Source organism: Urtica dioica, chromosome 7 (genome assembly GCF_054948205.1).
Source record: "Urtica dioica subsp. dioica isolate 48M chromosome 7, U.dioica_male_clone48M_v1_H2, whole genome shotgun sequence".
Classification (NCBI taxonomy): Eukaryota; Viridiplantae; Streptophyta; class Magnoliopsida; order Rosales; family Urticaceae; genus Urtica; species Urtica dioica.
Window position 1 is genome coordinate 20,288,533 of NC_142762.1, and position 26,121 is coordinate 20,314,653.

A 26,121-nucleotide genomic window follows, 5' to 3' on the forward strand; every position below is an offset into this window, starting at 1 on the left:
ATCAAAACTCTTAATCACACGAAACCAAAGGCAAAACAATCAAACACGAGTTCAATCCTAAGCATAATCCATGGAATCACAAAAATAAAGCCAGACATACACATAAACACACATACACGCACACGGTCAGGCATACACATAAACACACATACACGCACACGGTCAGGCATACACATAAACACACATACACGCACACGGTCAGGCATACACATAAAAATTACAAACTAATACACGCACACGGTCAGACATACACATAAACACACATACACGGACACACACACGCAGAAATTCCAAAAGCCCCAAAACCAACCCTAGTTCATGAGATTTTCGGCCAAAACACTACCAAACCAAGGAAATTCGAGTTCAATCCACAAATTCGAGCTATAAACATCAACAATCGAGTCCAAACAACATATAATACTAACCAATTTCACTGAATTCAACTAGGATTCAAAACCCCCAAAAATTAAAACCAAGAACCCTAGATCTCAAAATCCATTTCGGGTTTGATTTTCTTACCGAGATTCTCGTGAATTTTGGACTCCTCGGCGTGTTACCTCTCCTTCCCGGCGTCTCTTTCTCGGGCGGTGGTCACGGCGAGCTCGCGGAGGTGTTGCTTCCTCGACTGGAGCGCACGCGATGGTGGAGGGGTTCGGCCAACAGCTCGCGAGGTAGAAGAGAGGAATAAGGAGGAGATAAGAGTGTGGCGGTCGGAGTGGTGGCGGCGACGGGGGTGGGAGCAAATGCAGGAGAGAAATCGGAGAGAGAAATCGCATGAGTTTTTTTTGGGTCTTTGGCGAGAGAATGAAACCCGAGAGCTGCTGCTTAATTTATACAGATTTTTGAATTTGGGTGCGACTTTGTCGCACCCAATGACCTGTATTAGTGATTTCGGGTGCGACAAAGTCGCACCCAATGACATTTGTAAAAAAAAGGGGGAAGTTTTGGCCGCCGAAAATTTTTGGGCATTTAGGTGCGACTAAGTCGCACCTATTACTCTGGAGAAAGTATTGGGTGCGACTAGTCGCACCCAATAGTCTTAACACACCTTTGGGTGCGACTAGTCGCACCCAAATTCAAAAAAATTCGCGAAAATTTTCCAGCGCTTAATTGAGTTTTGGGTCCGACTAGTCGCACCTAAAAGTCTTTTTGGTGCGACTTTTAGGTGCGAATAGTCGCACCCAAAAGTGATCCGCACCGGAAAACTGTATTTGTAGTAGTGTAACTTTAAAACAATAACAATTATTAGCCGATTAATAGTTTTATAATTCAAATTACTTATGATCAGTACAATTATTGAAAACTAATGAACATATAAGTAATGATGTTGGTTAATCATAATTTTTGTGTTGCTAAAAAAAAAAATTTGTGTTCATAATTACAACTTACTATTTCTATTTTTTTTTATATCTAAGTTATTATTCAATTAAAATGGTTTAAATATATATTAAAAAGTGGTAAAAAAATGTTAACTTTTACATATGACAAATGACAATCAACAATTGCAAACCGTTCACATTATTATCTAAATTAAAATTTATCAAGCCTCCCGGGCAACGCCGGGGCCTATTGCTTGTATATATATAAAGCAAAACTCTCAATTTACTGTTCATACTACAGTAACCCATTTTTTCTTAAAATTTCCAAAAATACCTATTTAAGTTTTAAAATTACATAAATAACCGTTTGGCAAAATTTCAAAAACAACTTTAAAAAACGAAAATTCCAGAAACAACTCTAAAAAATGAAAATTCCATAAATCACTCTAAAAATGAAAATTCTCTAAACTAACTTTAAAACAATAACAATTATTAGCCGATTAATAGTTTTATAATTCAAATTACTTATGATCAGTACAATTATTGAAAACTAATGAACATATAAGTAATGATGTTGGTTAATCATAATTTTTGTGTTGCTAAAAAAAAAATTTGTGTTCATAATTACAACTTACTATTTCTATTTTTTTTATATCTAAGTTATTATTCAATTAAAATGGTTTAAATATATATTAAAAAGTGTAAAAAAATGTTAACTTTTACATATGACAAATGACAATCAACAATTGCAAACCGTTCACATTATTATCTAAATTAAAATTTATCAAGCCTCCCGGGCAACGCCGGGGCCTATTGCTTGTATATATATATATATATATATATATATATATATATATATATATATATATATATATATTTCTATATATTTATGAAACAACTATAGGTAAATGTATTTGTTGTTATTATTATTATTATTATTATTATTATTATTACCAAGTTCTATCGTTATCTCTAGAACTAGAAGTAGACTCAATTTCCAACAGGAAACTGCTTATGTATTTTAAATATATCCTCAAATAAAAAACTGTGAGTGTGCATAAAAACTTACAGTTCCCTAAAATTTCCTATATATAAAAACGATATAGTTTCCTAAAATTGTTTCCTATATATACGAAGATGTCCACTTATAAAATGATGATGTGGGGTATGATCAAGCCGACTACGATAAATATGTTCAAAACTTTCAACAATCGTACAATGCGCATTTCGCATATGTGTGTAGAATATATTTATTTAAAAAAATCAACCGAGTTTTATCCAATCGGGACGTCCATCGAGATTCTATTGATACATTTCATTTTCTATTATAACTATATGTGTTTAAAACATATTTATTTCATTAACGATTTGGTGGCAGGTCATTCAGTTTGGAGCATTTATGTTAGATATGTATGATTTTAAGTGTTTTAAATTTGGACTATATTTACACACACACACACACACACACACACACACACACACACATATATATATATCCACACACACATATATATCCATTTATTTTGCAACATCATTTCCGTTCGGTTTTCCATCGGCACGTCGGTTTTCATCGAAAACGGCTATTCATTTGTCCTTTTCCAATTTTTCCTTCAGTGCGTCGATTTTTCGTAAATCAAGAGGCTCAAAACAGCATCGAAAACGACATTTAAGTCATTCGTTTAATTACAATGGGCCAGCTCTGAAAATTAGATTTAATAATTTAGCTGCGTCCATGGGCTGAGAACTTTTTAAAAATTCCAATTTCAGTCGATATTTTACCGATTTTGGTCGATATTTTAGCTTAAATGCCAAAATATTGCGAGATTTTGACAATATCGTCAAAAAATTAGATATTTTAAAGATTTCTTATAAAACGATACGATTTATTGTTATTTTTATATCGAGTAGTATTTGATAGTGATATATCGACGATATATAGGACGATATTGCGATATTTGAATCCTTGGTTTGGGCTTTATATACATACACATAAAATTTGGGGTTTATATACACACATATACTTTCAAAGATATCTTTAACATGTTAGAAAAAAGAAAAAAAAAATATAATACATATATATATATATATATTATTTTGCAACATTATTTATATAAACTTTTTCGTGTTTTATCACAATTTTCGTCGACCACCGCAATTTTTGTCAATTTTTTTTAATTCTTCATATTATTTCCGTCGTAATTTTCGTCAGCCACCGCAATTTTTGATTTTTGAGACCATCGACGTATTATCGGTCATTGGCATTTCAAACCTTGTTATTGATAATCATCCCAAAACTTCAAATAACAATTGTGAATTTTTCATTTTGAAATATGTTGAAAAATACTCTATTTTTTATTTTATTATTATTATTATCGGATTTATACTTAATACCCCATCATTTTCAATGTAAGGCTGGACACTATGAGGTTGGAAATAGCATTTAGAATTTAAAAATGAATTTGATATAAATATGGAGAACAACTTCCTTAGGATTGAGGAATTTCTACAATTCTTCCTTAAAAGCTTGGATTCTCCAGAACAAAACCTAATATCAATGTGTATCAACCTTGAAGTGCGCTGAACTTTGTATTAACTTTTGGATTATGATCTCAACCTTCCTCACACGACCTTAGCTTGAGATGTACGAGAAATAACCAAAAGAATCTGCAAATAAACTCCTTATGTCTGTAGGATTTGCCACAAGTGAATCATATTGTTAGAAATTAATTTTGTTTAACAGAATCACTACTTGGAATCTCGGCTTCGTAAAAATAAAAAAAGCGAGATATTTTGGCCGAGTGCCTTGAATATAATTCGAGTGTGATGGTGTGTTTTGGCCGAGAGTTCGAGACTACGTGTCTACTTTTATAGTCAATTTCAGGACTCCCACCAATTACAGAGTCAAAACCAACACTTCATCAAGATTGAAGATTATTCTCTGTGGATATCAACCAATAAAAATAGAGCACACATTTAATTTTTAGTTAAGGAAAATTAGCAAATAAACATGCGTCCATTTTAATCGCTTTACCGAAACCTCTTTGCCACATAAAGCACATGGAATACTTGTTTTTTCTAATTTTTATTTTATTTATGTTTTTAACAACTAATCACAATTTTACATTGCATTATTCCTTATTAATTGCTCTAGACTAATAACAAAAAATGGCATGTATAAAATCAAACATGCCTTTAACCTTAATAGTTCACAAAACCATAATATTATAAGTTATATTATGGTTTTGTGAACTATTAAGGTTAAAGGCATGTTTGATTTTATACATGCCATTTTTTGTTATTAGTCTAGAGCAATTAATAAGGAATAATGCAATGTAAAATTGTGATTAGTTGTTAAAAACATAAATAAAATAAAAATTAGAAAAAAAAAGTATTCCATGTGCTTTATGTGGCAAAGAGGTTTCGGTAAAGCGATTAAAATGGACGCGTGTTTATATGCTAATTTTCCTTAACTAAAAATTAAATGTGTGCTCTATTTTTATTGGTTGATTTCACTTCATCGAGGGATAATCTCTGTGCATAATCCTGAGCACAGCCGTGCGCGGGAGATTAAGGGCTCGATAAGAGGAAATCGTGCGCAGAAAGTCTCCGGAAGCGTTTCAAAACTCTGAGAGCGAGTAATCTTGAGGAGGTGTCTTTGACCCATTGTTCAAAACGCTAGAAAAATTCCTGGAAATTTGGCGACAATGTCATTTTCGCCCACTGAACGGCCGACGACTCTCATGTATGTCGTTTCCTTGTTTTTTGTCGTTCGATTATCGGCGATACGACATACCGTTTTGCCAGTAAACGACCAAACAATTTTGTTCTCAACGCAGTATAAAAGCTTCCGGGTGTCGTGGACTTTCGCCAAAAGTCGGAGAAAAAGAAAAAAAAAACGAAAAATCAGCGACGAAGGACAGGGAAGAAGACGAGCACTCAGCCGGCGACAAGCCTAGAAAATTCTTCGATTTTCCGTCTTTTCGGTTTAGTAAGGTTCAAATTTAGTATAAAATCAAAGAACTTCGACGATTTTGAAGTAAATCATTTTTCTTTTTGAAACCCTTATTCCGGAAATTTGTATCTTCATTTTACTGAGTAGTACAATTTTTTTTATATAATCCCGTTTATGAATGTTGTTTGTAATATGACGATCTATCATATATAATTTTTTCAGATATTTTAGAAAAATTCCAGCGAACCACCCTTTTTTCCGACGACTCAAAAATAAGATTTTCAACTATTTATTTATGTATTTTTAAGTAAGGTTATGTCTTTAAATTTTAAATTACATATACTTATGTTTTGAATTGGAATTGATATATGTTGAATTGAATTGATGGTGTTTTATTTGAATTGAAATTGAAATTGTTAGACTTTGACTTGAAATAGATAGACTTTTAATTGAAATTAATTTATCATGTATGTTAGAAATGAAATTGGCATAGTAGGAATTGAAATTGTTACATTTTGAATTGAAATTAAATTAGGTTGATTAGAATTTATTGACATGTTGAAATGGAATTGGTTGATATATTGAAATAAAATTAGTTTGAGTAGACTTTGAATTGAAATTAGTTTTATCATTTATGCTAGAAATGAAATTGTTAGAGTGGGAATTGAAATTGTTACATTTTGAATTGAAATGAAATAACTTTGAATAGAATTTATTGGCATGTTGAAATGGAAATTTGTTGACATATTAAAATGAAATTAGTTTGAGTAGAATTTATTCACATGTTGAAATTGGATTGAAATTTTGAATTCAATATGCAGGTATATCGAAGATGAGCGACGAAGAAGTTCGTAAGCATTGCACACCAACTGCAACAAACCCGAACCACTTAATGTGCAATTATTGTGGGCACGTAATGACAGAGGGGGGGATGGGGGTTAGGAATAACACAAATAAAGTTTCACTTAAGTGAAAACGATCCGAAGAAAATGTGAAGAAATGTCCGAGTTGTCCTACAAAAGTACGCAACGAGATGTTAGCGTTAGTAGCGGTGACTATTCAAAACAACAAAAGCAAATCCATCCTTGATGAAACCGTTTACGAGCACTTGACCAAACGCTTTGGTCCGACTTACGTACAGCTTGATCCCAACTAACTATACGAACATGATATGATGCAACCTCTTAAGGGAAGTCGACAAGAGACACTACCTAAATCCGAAATTTCAATATAATCTGGAGATCGTCATGCAGTCCGAGCATCTTACGGCGGTTACAGAAGTGTTTGAGTGGCTATTTCTGAATGATGACTGCGACAACATCGGAAAAAAACTTCTAGCATTCCGTGACGCAAAAGGCATGTTCGATAGTAAAACCGTAATAACGGGAAGAACGAAGATGGTTTCCGGTAAGAACTATTTCTTTGAACCGAACTAGTAATATTTCATAGCTTCATATTTACAGAGTTTCTTCATTTTTGTAGGAGAATGGTGGGCCATGTTTGGAATCAAAACCCCCACGTTGAAAAAGTTGGCGATGATAATCTTGTCTTGGACTGCATCATCATTGGCGTGGGAGCAAAATTGGAGCATGTTCGCACTTGTCCACACTAAGCAACGAAATCGACTGGCGTAGAAGAGACTAGAGGAACTCGTTTTTTGTAGCTACAACATGAAGCTGCAATTATGAGACATCGAAAGCAATATCGCCGACGGGAAAGATCTTTTGGATATGATCCAAAGACCAATGGAGGTAAGGGGCGACAATGTCAACGATGATGAACTCCTACAATGGATTTGACTAGTTCACCTTGACGATGAAGACCGAAACCCCGAACCACGCGTTGCCTCCCAGGCCCAAGAGGAAGGTGTTGATGTAGACACCGTATTGAGCGAAGACGTCAATCAGACTTTGCATGGATCATCGGACGATGGACGTGGTCCTAACGACGGTGACAATGATGGAGGCGGTGGTGACTTTGACGGGTATCCTGCTAGTCAAGATGTTGGTGGTGGTAGTGGTGGTCGCCAACCTTACAATCTGTGGACTATGGAGAAAGGTTATCAAGCCACACAAGATTCAGATCACGGGTCACGACGTCAAAGATCTAACAGGTTAGTGTGTTGGTATTTATTCATGTCGGAGTTCTAAAAAAATGTACTTATGCTAAATATGGAATGTAATATATTATATGTTTCACAGACCCGGAGACTACTTTTGACTTTGAGACCAGATTGTATTACGGTGGTGGAACACAGAGAGTGTGGCCAGGGCCGACCCGAACTCATCCGGGGCCCTAGGCGAAAAAACATTTTTTGGCCTTTTGATAACAATAAAAAATTAAATATAAAACAAAAAATTATAATCAACTTTTTCATTCATCAAAACATAACACGCCTAGCACTTTTAGATGCAAAAGTACTAATCAAATTTGTATAATCAAGTTTCTCGACCATATCTTTTTCAATAGACAGAGTAGCTAAACCGCTCAATCTTTCTTGCGACATAGTTGAACGAAGATAAGACTTGATCAATTTGAACTTTGAGAAACTTCTTTCGGTATGGGTAACCGTGACCGGTAAAGTTAGCATAGTTCTGTAAGCGATCCACGCATTTGGATAAATGCAATCCAAGTCCTTTATGTAATTCAAAACATCGATTGCTTTGTTTATATCTTCCGGGATACTATGGCTCAACATTCCAGTTCCTTGAAGAGATCATTCTTGTCTAAATCTGAAATCTCATTATGCTCCATCGATGATGCAAGATTGTCGCAGAAACTCTTTAAAGTGTGTTTATCGGCGACCTTTAATTTCTTCAAATCAAATAAAAACCCGAACTGTTTTTCAAATCCCTGAAACTGTACAAACCTATTGACAAAGATAATTATGATAATAAATTATGAACAAAAATATTTATTGATATAGTAAGTGTTGAATAATTAGATTAAATAATCTAATCTGCTATGGAATGATGAAATAGCTTGATCAACAATGTAGAAAAAATAGTTAATTTTGAAGGACTCTTCCTCGGATTGTGAGAGCGCGTCACTAGCGTTGTCATCAAATTGTCTTTTCCTTTGTACTCTTCATTTTTCAATGAACACGGGCTCTATATCCATCTCAATTGCTATCATTGTAGCTTGCAATTTAGCTTGATCCTATCCAATTTCCATGTATTGCTTCAAAAAGCCAAGTAGACTTTCTAATTCTTTGATGGCAACATGCATTTGCATATCTTTAGTTTGGAGAAATTTTCTCACGTTGTTAACAACAAATAACAGATCATGCCAAATAATTAATGCCAACAAGAACTCATAATTCTGGATATTGTATACGGCTAAAGTCTCAGCATCACTTTTTGTCTTGGCATCTTCATTACTATTTGCCAAAAACATTCAAGCTTCTTTTATCTGCGGGGCTTGGTATCTTATTGCTTTAACGCTATCAATGCGACTTTCCCAACGTGTTTCCGACAATGGCTTGACAGTGAGACCTTTCACATGATCATTAACGACTTTCCATCTCTTCGTAGAAGCTGAAAATAATGTGTATATTCGTTGTATGACAACGAAAAATGACACAGCTTTGGGACAACAATTAGCCATATCACAAAGCATAAGATTTAGAGAATGACAAGCACAAGGCGAATAAAATGCTCTAGGATTCTTTTCAAGCGTTCTACTTTGTACACCTTTATTTTTTCCTTTCATGTTAGCACCGTTATCATATCCCTGCCCTCTTATGTCATCAACATTAAGATGAAGAGCCTCCAAAACATGAAGAAGTTCATTAAAGAGTCCAAGCCCTGAAGTGTCATCTACCTTTATGAACTCTAGAAAAAAAAAACTCTTCAACCACAATTGGATTTTTGGAAATGTTTAGACACCTCACTACTAGAGACATTTGTTCTTCATTGCTAACATCCGGCGTACAATCAAGTATAACCAAAAAAATATTTTGCTTCTTTGATTGTAGAAACAATTGAGAGTTTCACCTCGTTTGCCATCAATTGAATCAATTCATTTTGAATTTTGTGGCTCAAATAATGATAATTAATTTCCTTTTTTGAGATACAGCGAACATGTTCTTGCATCGTGGGATCAAACTCTACAAGCAATTCTATCATCTGTAGAAAAAACCCATTCCTCTCTTCATATATTTTTTCATTATCCCGTGAAATGCCAAATTATTTCTCCCAATCCTTTTTACAACAGCAATTATCCTTTGTAGAACCTGTTTCCAATGCTCCTTTTCTTTGTTGATATGTTCTTGTAAACTCGAATCAATGGTTGACACTTTTTTAAGCCTTTATTCCAAATCCACCCAATTAGCAATATCGTCAACGTGTAGCTTACTTCTCTCGTGGCTATAAATTCGTGCAGAAATATTATACCAATCATTTAAACCTCCATCACCTAAGAGGCCTACATTATGAAGATTCTTTGCAAATAACTTACAGCAAAAGTAAAAAACTTTATCGACTGAAGATGAATACACCAACCACCTCCTGTCTTGTTTCTCTCCATTCGGTAAAACTCGTCAATAATGACTTGAAGAGAAACTTCTATCAGACTCATCTTTAGGAAATCTCATATCAATGTTTCTTTTAGCACCTTTTTCAACAAGAAAATTGACAAGACTTTAATTTATTTACTTCCAATTCGCCGGATCATCATCGTCAAAACAAATGGAACCTATTTCATTATCGTGTTCTTTTTCTTTATCCTTCTCATTCGGGGTCAGATTCTCATTCTTTTTCTCGTTCTCATTCTCATTCTCGTTTTGACTGGTTTGTTCGTTCTCGTTCTCGTTCTCGTTGTGACTAGTTTGTTCGTTCTCAATCCCGACTTCAGCTCGTGTTTCATCCGTAACCACATCTTTTTTAAAATACTTATTGAGAGAACCAATTTGACTCTTATGTAAAACTTCTTTTTTCTCTTTTTCTTTTCTTTTTTCTGCACCCGACGTGTATCTTCTAATTGAACTCATTAAATTAACTGCTGAAAACAATTAAAAATAAGTTAATAAATATATAAGATGCAAAAAAAGCATAATGAAATACAAATTCTAATTGTTGTATACTCACTTGACGAATGAGATTAAAACAAATTATAATTACCTCTTATGTACACTGAAACTCAAACTCCAGTTCTAGTTGTCCTGTGTATGCTCAAACTCAAATCCAAGCAGCCAAGCTCACACGCAAATTCTAATTGTCCTGAGTATATCAGCCAGTTCACTAAGAGATAGTTTACTGTCAAGACTACAGTTCAAGCACAAATTTGTCTTTATAATAACATTAGATTTTACAATGTTTGACATTTGCCATCAATTATGATGAAGAAAATAAAAAGAAATAAGTAAAAAAAATTACCCTAAACATTAAATATTACTAAAAATTACAAATAACCTACCATTGTTATTGATGTTCCAAGCTCCGCAATCCAGTAAGCAAATCCTGCAAAATACAAGAAAACCTTTTATTTTTAACAGGATCCTTCCACACTCCATCAAAAACAGGGCATCGGGTTCAAAATTGTAAGGAGCAAGATTGTGATTATAGATTTTGTGTGGAATCTTGCAATCACTTCAAAGAGACTAATAACAACAGTCAAACGATCGAAAATATTGATGGCCTTTTCCGTTTCACGAATTGTTAGGGAACAGAAGCTAACTAGCAGAAATTGGGAACCACTCTCATACCTTACCTTCCACTAGGACCTAGTGAAAACTTTCGGTTATTGGTGACCTAGTGAAAAAATCTGTCACGAAACACAAAATTTCACAAACACTAAAAAAATTTCCACAACACAAAGAACATAACTCCAAAAAAAATTACTCACTACTGAAGCAATATCACTCAAAATTAGTAAAATTAATAAGAAATTTAGGGGAAAAAACTTCAAAAGGTGTATGAATTATGAATAGGAAAACCTCAAGTAAAAATTTGGGGAGAATTTTCTAATTCCTCACCTTGATTTAGCAGGCTCGGTCGGACTCGGACGCTCGGTGTTGCGGTCATTTGACACGCGCGTGGAGGCGAAGGAGATGGCGCCTTCGTTTGGGTCGCGCGGAGGCGGAGAGGCTCGTTCATTTGGGTCGCGCGGAGATGCCGCGTTCGGCATTCCTTTGGGTCGCGCGAAGGCGGAGGAGTGGGTCGTTTGGGTCGCGCGGAGGCGGAGGAGAGGGTCGCTTCGCTTGGGTCGCGCGGAGTGAGAGTCGTTCGTTTGGTCGCGGAGGCGGAGAGCATTAAATATATAAATTTTTTTGGGGCCCATCCAAATATGGGGCCCTAGACCTAGGCCTAGCCCGCCTTAGCCCAAGACAGGAGGTGGTTCGTGTATTCAGCTTCAATCGATAAAGTTTAAAACACTTCAAATCATACATATCTAGCATAAATATTTTATACTGAATGACATAAGATTTGGTAGTATTTCATTAAGTATAAAATATTTATGCTAGATATGTATGATTTGAAGTGTTTTAAATTTGGACTATATTTACAAATATATGTATTTGTTTGCTTCGCCACATTATTTTTGTCGGCACGTTGGTTTTCCATCGAAAACGACATTTGAATACGGCATTTCATTTGCCCTTTTCAACATTTTTTTCGTTTGGGTTTATGTCGGCATGACGGTTTTCCGTAAATCAGGAGGCTCAAAACGGAAATGAAAACAGCATTTAAAACCTTGCTCTGACACTCTCTGAGAGGGGGTATTTATAGTGGATGTGGAGGCCTTTGAGGGCTTTCGGACGCACATCGTGGAGCGCGTTGCAGATTTCGGGCGCGCGTCAATCCTGGAGCGTGCGGCACGGCCACACACTGGCACTGCTCGTGGCGCGTGGCTGAGCTTGGGCTCAGACTCTTGGGCCATTTGGCGTGGGCCTAAGTCTTCATGGACCTTGATGGGATTTTTAGTGGCTTGGCCCTTGGACCTTAGAATATCGGAATTCGACGCAAGTCTCATGTAATTTAATGTTTTAGGTATTCTAAGAACGGCCGACGCGTCGCACGTTGGGGTGGCATGGCGCGCAGGCGGGCTCGCGCACCATGGTATGGTCGGCATGAAGATGATTTTTTTCCTCTTTTCCTTGCTTCCTTTTCCCTTTCTTGTTAGTGTAGGACTAAGATTCCTATTTTTAGAATCTAACTTTTCCTCTCCTCTATGTGCCTATATATAAGAGCACAATTCACATATTTTCCATAACTGCACGTACTTTCTCACACTTTTCCGTCTCTCTCTACACGAGTACATAATGGAAAATAAATTCTCTTTCTCAACCGAAGATCCTGAGGTGGATTTCTCTCACTTGCTTCAGGATCCTGAGCATGTAGGGAGTGACCTATTTGCGGGATTGAAGAAGATTCCCGTACACGTGGAGGATGATCCAAGTGGAGTCGAGCGATGGCTCGAAGTGGGCGAGGCAGATGCGACCACGTCTGTTGCTCAGCCTATAGAGTAGGATGAGGTGCGCGCTCCGACTTGGCGTGGCATAAGCAAGGAAGTAGGTCAGCGCGGTGTGCCAGGAGAGGGTGTATCGCGCTTCGCGATCAACCTGGTTGATGGAGGGGCGCGTAATGCGCCAAAGTCTAGCGCATTGTGTCGAGCGTCTGGTTTGGATGCTTCAGGTGTGTCTGAGGGAGGCGTTGATGCCGCTTTGTTGGCTTCGTCAGAATCTATTCTTGACGAGATCAACTGCGTGGATGTCTTTGGGCTGGAATCGAAGGATCCCGGTGGTGACTCGGATACTTATCCGGGGGCAGAAGTTCTGCTACGGAGCGCTCGGGGAAGATGATGGCGACCACCTCCGTTGTCTTGAACGGCGACGGCTCTCTTGCGGGACCAAGGCGTGCTGGGTCTGAGGTCTCGAAAACGGAGTCTAACGTATCAGTAAAGTATTTGGAGAGGACGGAGTGGTATCCCATGAAAGGCTTTACCGCTGCGAAGGGCTTCGACTGCTCGGGGATCGATGCTTCGATCTCGATCACCTATCGAGCATTTGTCGGTCTCAAGGAGGCATACACCATTCCGACGTCCGTGGCGCTTCTCTGTCCTTTTGCGGGAGATTGATCGTTTCTCCCGCGGCATGGATTTGCTACGATGGCCATGGCAAGCCTCAAGTGCGGGATGCATTGGGGGTGCGTGTCTATCAAATAACCCCGGCGTTTTATCGCTTGGTCGCGATGTGCCATATAGAGTGAAATTTCAAGACCGAGTGGGTCATGACTGTGGATGAATTTCGTAATCTTGTCGCGGTCTTTCCCTTATCGGGGCAGCGTGGCTTTCACATGACATTGAGACCCCTAGTAGGAAGGCATAGGTGTGGGTCTTGGTCGAGGCCTTTGGAGCGGCCCCGCTCTGGTTTGGTCCTCTGGCTGACTTTACTGCCGACCTAGGGGCAGATAGTCTCAAGTTTGTGGAGGATATCCGAGGCATGTCAGACGCTCGGAAGACGGGCAAGTGATTTTGTTCGCTAGAGTTGATGGCGTCGACTGGATGGTTCCCCAGCGGATGAAGTCCATCGCGCCACATCGTCTCCCCTGAGTGCCGGTTTACCAGGTACTTTTGCCTTTTTTCTTGTGACTTTAATGTCTTTTGGCCAGAGTCCTAACCTTCGTTGTATTTTGATGTTTCCTCGTCCAGGGTGAGGGCTCGGGCGCGCTTGGCGAGATCTTCTCGAGACTCTAGGGCATTGGTAGCGACTCATGCTCGGATCGTAGCGTGGAATAGCAAAGAGAATTCCAACGCCAGTTACTTGGCCGAGTGCGGTCTCCGCGCTTCTTTGAAACGGCCCTCATCCTCGGCACCTCTAGGTGCGCCTCCGGACTCGAAGTGCGTGAACTCAATGATTGAGGTATAGGCCTTGGAGGTCAAAGGAGAGTGTTCTCAAGGTCTTCATGAGTCACATTTAAAGGGGTGGAAGGGCATCGTGTCGGGTAACGACATGGAGTTCTTTCGCAATGGCGTTTCTGACGCCTAGAGGCTGAGTATCCTCTGCTTGTCTTATTGAATCCTTGTGCGATGGTTTCGCTTTTGTTGACTTGTTCTTCTGATCGCTTTAGGTGCTTGCACGTGTGATCCAGGGCGAGAAGATTCTACACGACCTCATTTGGCTCATGGGACTCATTCAATAAGAGCTTGCTCAAGCAAAAGCTCAGCTAGCTCGAGCCGAGCAGGGTTCCCACTCAATGATGGAGTTTGCGAGCATTCGTGAGCAGCTTTAGGAAAATCGCGTGAAACTAGGATTTGTCCAAGACCGGTGTGATCGTACTCAGTAGGCCGTGGTGAGGATGACATGAAAGTTGACTATAGAACGTCAAGCTCTCGAAATGGCGACTTGATCGACGGAAGTTTTTCGGAGCGAGGTGTACGAACTTTCACGCCAGTTGGACACCCGGGTGAGGTGAATATTGTACAGGGTCAGCTCATGCCGAGCGAGGTTGCATCATGATAGACTACTTAGGTTGCGCCTCTGTGGTGACTTAGGTGCGTCTAAGGTGATGGCTTTGGTGCGTCGTGGTAGACGGCTTAAGGTGCATCGTGGAAGATGGCTTAAAGTGCGTCGTGGAAGACGGGTTAGAGTGCGCCTTATGGCGGACCTTATGGAGACTTTTCCTACATCCCCTGGGTGTCTTACAGCACGCCGCAGAGGCATCTTAGGGTGCACCGTGTATGGTGACTTTGTTTGCATCTCTTGGATGTCTTACAGTGCGCCGCAGAGGCATCTTAGGGTGCACCGTGTATGGTGACTTTGCATGCATCTCTTGGATGTCTTACAGTCCACCGCAACGGCGTCTTCGGGTGCACCTTGTATGGTGATTTTGCCTGCATCTCTTGGATGTCTTACAACGTGCCGCATAGGCATCTTAGGGTGCCCCGTGTATGGTGACTTAAGTCTTTATTCCCAATCGTGTTCGGGTTGAGATTTAAGTTTTTGTTTTGTTGGAGCGTATTTTCTTGAGGATCTCCTTACGCGTTATTTCACTAGCCCCCCAATACAGGAACATTTCATTTCTGAGCAGAAGAGCCGCGAATTAAATATAATTGTTATCCATTTCTAAATCATGAGAGGAAAACAGAAATGCTTCTCCGCCGAGAGGGTGGGAGAAGATATAGACCCAACTTGACAAGCATTGAAATCAGGAAACAAATCTTATGTTATTAACATTGAATGCAAGAGAAGAGGCAGCAAATCGGATTCAAGAGATGTCAATTGAATATACGTAAAAACAGTAAGTCAAAGTGATTAACTTTAATTAAAACTTAAACTTGTTACTTTTTAGTTCTTATCAATGATTGCAGCGAAGAAATAAATAAAAAAAAAAGGTATAGGTCAGTCAACAGTTTCGGGCTATCCTCTGAAGCTACCGGCTACAAACGTATGTTGACTACTACCAAAAAGCGGAACTCAATAACTCCGGCCGGAAAAGGCATTGGTCATGATGAACGAACTTGAAACATCAATAGGAGCCTATACATATATCGCAGTTGAAGGTTTTTGAGTTTACAAGCATTATCTTGATGACTTAAAAACTTTGATAAAGTGGATATTGAAAAGAAAACCTCGAACTTTATTAATATTGCGAAAAATTTGAAACCCTAAAACATTGGCTCATAGGCCTGATTGAATTTGGAAAAATAAAGCAATAAAATTGGGGGAAGCACTGGCTATTGGTGGTACTGCCTCAAGTGTTTCGCATTCCAAGGGTGACAGATCGAGGTCCCGTCCGTGTACTCGATGTAGTAGGTTCCATCATGTATGAACTGGCTGACTCTGTAGGGTCCTTCCCAGTTTGGGCTGAGGATGCCGACACCTTGTACTTGGGTGTTTTGAAACACTAGCTTGAGTACAAGGCTTCCGATGGAGAAGGCTCTCCTCTTGATCTTGGAGTTGTAGTACTTTTTGACTTTGCGCTTTTGCGCATCGAGATGGGTAAGGGCACCTAACCTCTTTTCGTCTACTAGGTCGAACTCTAGGCGCATGGCCTCGTCATTATTTTCCTCATTGAAAATCTCAACTCGAAACGTGGGGATCTCGGTCTCGATTAGCACCACTGCTTCGATCCCGTATGCGAGGGAGAATTGGGTTTACCTAGTGGCATTTTGGGCGGTTTTCCGGCAAGCCCATAGGATGAATGATAGCTCTTTGGCCCATGCCCCTTTCTTGTCTTCTAGCTTCGTTTTGAGGTTGCTCTTTATCGCCATGTTAACTTCCTCAACTTGATCGTTGGCTTGTGGATGACGCGGCGAGGAGAACGTCTTGCTGATCTTTAGTTGATCGCAAATATCTCTTACTCGCGCGTTGTCAAATTGTGTGCCATTGTCAGTTACAATCGTGGCCAGGATGCCGTGTCGGCAGATGATCTTCTTTAAGATGAAGTTCATCGTATTTTCCTCAGTGATCTTGGCAAGCGGCTCGGCTTCCACCCACTTTGTGAAGTAGTCGATGGCGATGACGACATATTTATACTGCCTTAGCGCTCTCGGGAGCTTTCCAATGATGTCCACGCCCAATTTCGCAAAAGGGCTGCAAAATGATGATGCTGCCAAGATAGTGACTATCTTGGGATGTCACAGAAGCGTATGCACTTGTCGTAGCGCTTCGCCCACTCGCATGCATCTTTCTTCATAGTAGGCCAAAAAATAGCATTGCTTGAGTGCTTTGAGCACGAGGGAGACTCCAGCAGAGTGGTTCCTGCTGATGCCTTTGTGGATTTCACAGAGGATCTTGGTTGACTCGACACTATCGAGGCATTAGAGCAGCAGTGTTGAGTAGTTGTGCTTGTAGAGTACGTCATCTCTAAGCGTGTACTTGGATGCTCAGGCTCTCAATTTATTGTATTCCTTGTGATCTTTGGGGAGTCCCCTTCTTCGCAGGAATTCGGTAACTGGGCTTATCCATGTTGGCTGAGGCATATCCTCTATGATTGTGTGCACTGTCTGATGTAGATTAGCGAAAGAATCTTTTGCTAGGGATTCAGTGGTATTCATTGCTAATATAAGTGACATGAAGGGTATGACAATAAAATACACCTTTTATGCTACGAGGGAACCTTGTGGATCAATTTTGTTTGTACTGACATATATCAATGGACGCTCCGTTTAAACCTAGTAAATATAATTCTAATCACGAAAAGAGTTCAATTTTGGGTTTATAGTGGAATAACCCTGGAATTTGATAGATTCAGAATCGTCTAAGTCATGTATATCTCAGCTTTAGTTATTAGTTCTATAGTCTACGAGTCGACTCTATACATATGGACAAGAATACTCCATGAAAATATCGTAGTAGTCACAACATTGCTTAAACTGCGAGTATGCAACAATGTTTTAGATTCATAATGAGTTTTGACGAAAAATTTATTAGCGGTTAAGTAACTAGAAAATAACTTAAATTGAATTGGGCTTTGGAAGCCAATTAATTTTGTCCACTAGGCCAGTAAACCTAATGGACATCAATGGCTTATTACATGGGATTGGAAATTGTTTTTATTTTGGTAATGGAATATTCCAAAATACCAAAATATAGTAGTTATGATTCTACTTGATTTTGGAAATCAAATAAAAACAACAAAGTGGATGAGATTCTGGGATCATTTATTGTTTTTATCAAGCAATAGAACCATAATTCGCTCTAGAGCATGTTTTTATTGTTTTAACAAACCTTTCATATTAAAGCAAGCATGGAGTTAGCCCACTCTATTCGTCATCGTCCATCTTGAGTCGGTTCGGAGAAGAAGGAGAATGATATGTGTGAGAATCAAGGAGGATCACAGAAGCCACAAGCGTTGAGATCAAGAGCGAGTCAATGATCTTGACGAACACGTTCAGAACAGTGAAGCTGACAGAATGACTTCCATGTAAATCTTACTATGTTTATTATAGAATAGATTATAAATTCTACTTATGCATGTGCGTAATAATAATTGTGCGCTTTTGTAATAAATGATCCCACGTTATTTATTCATGGTTATTAAATTGAAAATAATTGTTATATTTCTAGTCCACATTTAATAATCGATTAGATTACATTAGATTTTAATATGAATTATTGATTTGTATTATCACACTTAAAAGATTTGATCTGATCCAAGCAGACAACGCTAAGATCCTGGTATTATGTTCATCGCTAGTTAATTGTTAAGTTAGCACGATTCATAAATCTCCAACATATCTCACAAGGATCGTCATCTTCCATTGTCGAGATCATCAAGATTTCTTCTTGGGGATATCGTCAAGATTATCTTGCCTCGCCGTGAGGATTTTCTGGTCTCATAGAATAATCGAGATTATCTTACCTCATATTATTGTCTATATCGCCTAGGGTTGTGCATGGTCCGGTCCGATTCAAAACCGGCCAAAAGACCAGACCGGTCCGCTCAAAACGGTTCAAAAAAATCCAAACCGGACCGCACCAAAAACTTGTGAAAACCGGACCAGACCGGACCGTTTTGAATGGTCCGGTCCGGTTTAAACCATTTTGAACCGTTTGGACCGTTTTGAATCATTTAGACCGGACCGTTCTATACCGTTTTTAATCGTTTGTACCGTTTTGAACCGTTTCAAACCGTTTTACATAATTAAAAAGAAAAAAACCATTAATTTTCCACAAAAATAAAAAACATATAATTATGTACGGGAGGGAAACACATGCACACATGCCTAATTTGCCTAGTTGGACATTAATTTTTTTTAATTTATAAATAAACCGGTCTGGAGCGGTTTAACCATATTAAAAAAAAACGGACTGGACCGTTTGTAATGAATAGACTGGACCGGACCGGACTGGATGAAAAAAAAAACATTTTAAACCGAATCGACGGTCTAAAAATCATTGAGCCGGTCCGGTTTACGATTTTGTTTGGGTCGGCCTAATATCGCCTTACCTCATGAGTGTTGGGTTCGATTGAGTTCAATTCATTCTAGCATCAGTCATTAGGGATTGAGCGGGGTATAAACCTCCTCCAATACTATTTGTTGGTTGTGTTCGTAAGTTCTCCATTATTTGATTTAGTTATTATTTCATTTTTATATTTAGCTCATGATCTTATTAAATAATCACGTTAGGAAAATAATTGCAACATATTACTTTCAATTTGATATCGAATTATAGACATGGGGTCATTGCTTCCCCAATTTGTGTACGCGGAAATTCTTTTGATGATGCTGTTTTTTAGCTCGTTCGTTGCGATCTTCCTTGATTACTTGCATATCTATTTTTTTTCCTTTATCGGGCCAACAACTTAGCCTTCCTAGTCAATTGCTGGATATGCGGCATCATATAGTATAGGCTAACTACTTGGTTCTTTATTTGAACTAAAGAGAGGCTCATTGAAACAACAAAATCCACATGGAGAATGGTCCGGAAGACAGTGCCAATATCTGTGATTAAGATACTTAGAGATTCAAAATTAAAGACTTCATCTGATTCAAGATTTTTAATTGGGGGATAAACAACCGATGTAAGTTTTTCTTATCTTGACTTAACCTGTTGATAAGTGCATTTCATACACACCAATTTGTCATTCCCGAGCGTGAATCTAGCGTGTATTTGAGGTTATATAGTGTTTTTATAATGAATTTCAGGTTTTGGGTTCATAATTGAGAATCAAGACATCATAGGAGTCATTTATAAGAAGTCGGAGGTCAAAACGAAGCAAAACGATAAGTTTTGGATAAAGTCAATGCTATTTGGAGCTGGTCAAAGCTCCGGTGTGGCGTGCTAATCTTTAGCGTGTCGTAGTGAACCATCCGAAGCAGACCGCGTTCAAATCCAGCCATCATCGCCTCGCAAAGGCGAAAATTTTTGAAAATTTTCGCCATGGCGCGCCACACTAATTGAAAAATTTTCAAAGCACGCCGCCCCAGTGCCAAAATCAGCGGAAAGTTCTTGTATTAGCTAGTTTATGGATTCTTTTAGCGGCTAGATTTTTATGGTGCTACGATATAGCCCGTGCCTACACTAACGCATTGGTGATGCTCTAATTTTTGTCTATTGCTCGTTCCCAACTTTGTTTGCTTGATTATTTACCATGCTTATTGTTAGTTCATTGATTAACTACCTTTGAATTACTTTATAAGATTTGTTTGCTACTCGAGAGAGAGTGAGAGAGTAAATTTATAATGTTTTTTCTATAATAATCATGAACGACCTACGTTAGTAGAAAAATCTAGGCAAGAGTGTAATCATTTGAATTCTTGTTCTTAATGCGTGTAATTGTTTTAATAGGATTAGAGGCCGAGAGGATAAAAATCTGTCAATTGCATATGTTTGCTAGAACACTTGAAAGAGACTAGTAAATATGAGTGATATTAGTAACATAAGAACGATGAAACAATAGACATTATAGGGATAGACAACGTAGTCGGTTTGTAGTGAAGTCGTAGCCCCGCTTTTTCTCTTTGATTTAAACTCATGTTTATTGTTTTCTTTATTGTAATTAGTTTCTTTAGTCGTTTAAAACCATCTTTTTCATTACTTTGGAATCAAAATAGCGTTCTTGAATACTTTTCTTAGAACGAGCTCTCCTAAATGAATCTTTGTGTTATTACCTTTGAACTATAATATTGAAGCATGCTAGTACCCTTGGATTCAGATCAAGGCATGTTCTTGTCTTTCTATGACAAGGTCTAAAATGTCCCTTAATATTTATAAGGTTGTTTCTTTGTTGTACCAAACATACTCCCTCCTGAGGCTAAGTACCTCCATCTTAGGAAATATTACAATTTTCATTACACATACGAAAAGATACACCGATATGATGGAAGCAGTCTTTTGGACATGTTTTGCTCAAATTGCTGAACAATGGCTTTGTTAGCCAACTAATCAGGATATTCTCCTTCCCAAATCAAGTTGGCTATCAGCAAATTTTAGACATTTACATTCAATGACGGAGCCAGAAATAGAACTTGGGGGTGTGGGGGCATTTCAAAAATTAAAATATTAATATAAACGGAATAAATTTCAAGCACGATATAAAGATGCTTAAAAAATTGACATACAAAACAATATACTGTAATTACAAAATATTAAATAGCTAAAAAAATATTACATATGTTTATAAGTAGGTGCAATTGATAACTTCAACAAATATCTTTAGCCCTCTCCCAATGATATATTTTCTTAAAACACACTACGAAGCCTAATAAAATAAAATATTAGTATTATAAAAAGTAGAAGGAGCATCTTTAATGGTAAGCAAATACCATATTTGCTTAACTTGCCACATAAGCAATTTAAGCTACAACTAATTTAAGTAAATTTGTTCTCTATCGGTAAGCTAAATCACTCTCCTAGCTTAACTCTATCTCACATGCCAATACTTAATATTTTATTATTATTTTTTTATTCAATTCCCACTTATTAAATAAAAAAAATAAAAAAGTGATCCATTTAATTTGCTAAACTAGTAGCTTAGTTAAGTAAAGTAGCTTAATTAAGCTAATAAGTAAAGTGCAAAATAATGGTAAACTAGCTTACAACTTTTGCTAATTGCTAGCAAGTCCTCACAATTGTTAAGCTACAAACCATTAAAGATGCAACAAATAATATAAAAGATGATAATTAAGTTAGCTTCACTATTTGTTGCCTTTTTTTTTACCATCCATTTGTTGCTTTATCAGTAGTGTTTTTGCTTAGAATATGAAAAGTGTACGTTAGATATCATCCCCCAAATATTTTAGTATGTGGCTTTTGTGTGGTTTTTTTGTGAATTAAAATTAATGGGGGTATTCATAGATTTTTTTGTAAGTCCATTGTTATTGTTACGGTGATATACACTATATAGAAGAGAAAAAAGCAATGATTGACATTTGATAGGGAGGTTGAGCAATACGAACTCTACCGAGAATTAATTTATCTAGAAACTAGTTTATCTTTTGTAAATTCTAGTTTATCTAGAAAAAATTTCGGTAGAATCCTTAGGAAAACTTTTTGTTTCCATTTGGTACTGCATTCGCCCTTGTCTACATTAATCACTTGGAGCTGAGCTTCCTTCCTTCTTTTTTTTTTTTTTTTTTTTTTTTTACAATTTTAAATATTAGAGCAGAGTTTCCTTCTTTTTTACAATTTTAAATATTGAGTCAATATTGAATTTACGTTTGTCTCGAGCGTGTGTATTAAAAACAAAAAAAAAAACAAAAAAGTAGCATTTTTTTTTTATTTGAGAATATGGCTCTATTCCACTTCGAGCTCGCCCTTAAGTTTGGAGCCGATACTTGCGCACTATTAGAGGTGGGCACCATCAATATGGACTTGTGTGGTGAGCTTAATACAAAGCCAATCTTGATTTACTAAGGCATAATCCCCTTCGTCCTCCTTGGATGCAACTATGATTTCTTCAATGGAATGTAATTTTTATTGGGGAGATTTTGGTTTTTATTTGATTTCATGAGTTCTCTGTGAGGAGTGGAAAATCATGTCTTCATTATATATGTCATTAACATATGAGGCTAAGACAAGCGAGCTCATCTTTTTTTTTTTTTTGGGCTTCTACAACCTCCTTCCTAGGTCCTTGGTGGGGAAGAAATCCATCATCAAAGTTAGCATTTGGGTCTTGATTTTCTCTTCGTCAAGCTCGTTATTCTTCTTCCCCCTAGTTGTAGTACATGCTCTTGCATTTCCTTGAGCTACTATGGCAAATTGGGGCTATGTCTGCGAGTTCGTTGAGGAGTCAACATCATAGTCTGGCTGTAGAGCTCAATATAAGAAGGGATTCATTTTTGTTGAGCTATGAGCACCTCATCCTTGAAGTTGCTTACACGCTAGTCATTATTCATCAACGCTACTCCCTCTTTCTAGCACCAAGTTGTTGATAACAAAAGCTTATAACAATTCATTTACTGAAAAATTGTGCATGACAACTAGAAGGAGTCGAATAAAAAACTTATCTATAGCTGGATTGCTCATAGAATAGACGAATCTCATTACAAGAAGATAAAAATCAAATAAAATTTATTGGGAGTGTTGATGATAGTTTTATTCAATGGCTTGACGTCAAAATAGTGTGTGTTCATGTGTGAGGTGCAAGTAGGGGTGGAACCGTGGGACCACGTGCACGGGTCCCCACTGGGTCGAGATGAAAAAAAATATTTGTAAATATAAATCTATAATTATTATAAATAAATAAAAATTATACATTTGAAAACAATAATTAATTTACATAAGTTGACGTAAAGTTGTTGTAGCTTAGTTGATTAGTTGGTGTGTGGCTCTTTAACCAATGAGACAAGGGTTTGAATCTCATTTGTAAGCAAACTTATTAATTTACACAAAATCCCTAATTACCTACAATTTTATTTTTCTTCCAATTTTATCACTCTCAACTGCCAATTTATACAAAAATTTTAAATTATTTGATATTTATAAATATCTTTAGCACAACAAAAGAGGTCTTTATTTGTATTTTTTAACTCCTCTATCTGCATCGTTTACATAAAATTCCTAAATATCTACAATTTTATTATTCTTCCAATTTTTATTATCTCCACTATTTCCACTGACTAGTTTATTATTAACAAAGTCTGTTATATTTGAATATGTGTGCATTTTTCATTATCATTTTACATTGTTTTAGTTTTATGATTATCAATGCACATTACGTATATGATGAAGTTCCATTTTTTTTTTACAAATTGCGTTTTAAAAATAATAAATTATGCCTATAAAACTATTTTGCAATTTTTTTTCAGAATTTAAGAACTCGTGGTGAAATTGTAATATTTTTACTGAATTCGATGATTGAATTATATATTATTTAAACTTTAATTTTGTTCAAATTTGTTAGTATCTCCCCTGAATTAAGTTACTGACTCCGCTGGGGCAAGAGAGTTTTCTCGTTGTCCCTTTATTACCTTTTTTACGTTACATGCTCACATACTCATGTGGGAATTTATATTGTACCCGTATTGCATCGTGGCAAATGGACACATACCTTCTATTCTTTACGCACGTGGCCACGTGTATTTATAATGGAACTTTTTCGTTAAGTAAAATTAAAATTTGACTTTGGGGCGACTCACATAATCCAGAATTAGAAGCTAAGCGTACGTCGAGTGTGACAGCCTTCCTAGTATGACAACTTCCATATCCGTCCTTTAAATACTAAACTTTTACTTTCCATTTCCTCTAACTGTCGATTTCTATTTCTTTACTAGAAGACACTCGTATCACGTGAACAAAAATATTATCTCATCCGCCTCAATGTAAGAAAATTAAAATTTTAATAATTGAAGCAAAACTTATTTCTCAAGAAACACACGCGTATTGATCAGTCGTATTTTTCCTTTCTTTTCCCCTCAAATAATCACCCATTAAAATGCTATAAAACCCCTTATATTCCTCCCCAATCATAATAAACAAATCACTCTCCATTATCAAACAATCATGAGATCTCAAACTCAAACCCTCTTATTCCTCTTTCTCTTCATTTCCCTCTCCTCCACAAGCAATACCCTCAATATCACTCTCTCTCCACCAAAACCAAAACCAAAACCACAAACACTCATCCAAAAAACCTGTGAAAAATGCTCGGCGACTGATCCAAATGTGCGATACGATTTCTGTGCGGCATCTCTCTGCTCGTCCCCGGACTCCCACCGATACTCCACCAACCTTAGACAGCTCGGCCTCCTCGCAATCCGACTCGCCAAGCAAAATGCCACATCCACAAGCCTCTTCATCAAACGGCTCCTCGATAACGGCAGCAAGAAGAAGCTTGACCCTTACGTTAGGGCTTGCCTCCGAGACTGCGTGGAGCTCTACGGAGACGCGACACAGACGATAAAAGAAGTTGTTACCGAGTACAAGGAGAGACTTTACGATGATGCCGGGTTTGCAATGAGCTCTGTTATCGACGCAGCGACCACTTGCGAGGATTGTTTTGGCGACAGAGTAGAAGAGAAAAAATTCTACGTTTCTCCGTTGACCAAGAGGAATAGCGACTTGTCACAACTCGCTATTATCTCTCTCTCCATCATAAATATGCTTAATGTTGGTTAGGTTAATGTTATATATATTTTATATAAGCTATTATTGATTCATTATTAGTAACAAAAGCTATATCATGATCTATTTTTTTGCCTGTGTGTGTTTTCTCATTTTTGTATTCATTATTAAATATTTACAGATTGATGTATGATTTACTTAGCTTGCTGTTGAAATCTATGGATCTTACATTTTATTTTGCGGTGCTTAAACTCCTCCAGGATCTCAAGGTTGCAGATATTACAAAATTTCTACACGTTTTCTTCACTTATCCATGAAGTCGATTTTTATTCTACAGATTTGGAAGTAATAACTTCTGGTAAATGCATGGCTTGTACGTAATCTACTTAATCTAGAACGTGCATTCTTCAGTACTTTAATACTCGGTAGGTGAAATAAATAGACAACTAATATTTGCATCAACTAACTAGAAACCAGTTAATAATACATGTTGTCACGTTTCCACCAAATAATTGTGGTTTCAGTTAAATATAAAAAAAAAAAAAAAAATGGTTTCTTTAATAGCTAGATAAATGTCCTCAATAAGACGCTTAAAAATGATATGAACAGATCATGACGCCAATATGATAAACTTAATTCATATGTCAATTTTGACCAATACCTGATAGTTTTAAAAGGTTGGAATCGGTAAGCTAATTATGTATTTAAAATATCAGAAAATTAAGAAAATAGTTGATTTAAACGTTTGAAATAGCTGAATAACCAATGTTTGATAAATCTTAAATAAATAGTCACTTTCAAACGTAAATCTTGAGTGAATAATAAATGTTTTGTATATAAAAGTGGTTATTTATTTAAGATTTACGTCTGAAAATGACTATTTACTTAAGATTTATGTA

General features: G+C 37.2%; 2 pseudogenes; one reads left to right on the forward strand and one right to left on the reverse strand.

The window, feature by feature from the left end:
• Positions 1 to 7,651: 7,651 nt before the first annotated feature.
• Positions 7,652 to 9,849, reverse strand: LOC149390355 (uncharacterized; annotated as a pseudogene).
• A 14,564-nt stretch (positions 9,850 to 24,413) lies between these two features.
• On the forward strand, positions 24,414 to 25,477 carry LOC149390356 (putative invertase inhibitor pseudogene; annotated as a pseudogene).
• The last annotated feature ends 644 nt before the right edge of the window (positions 25,478 to 26,121 follow it).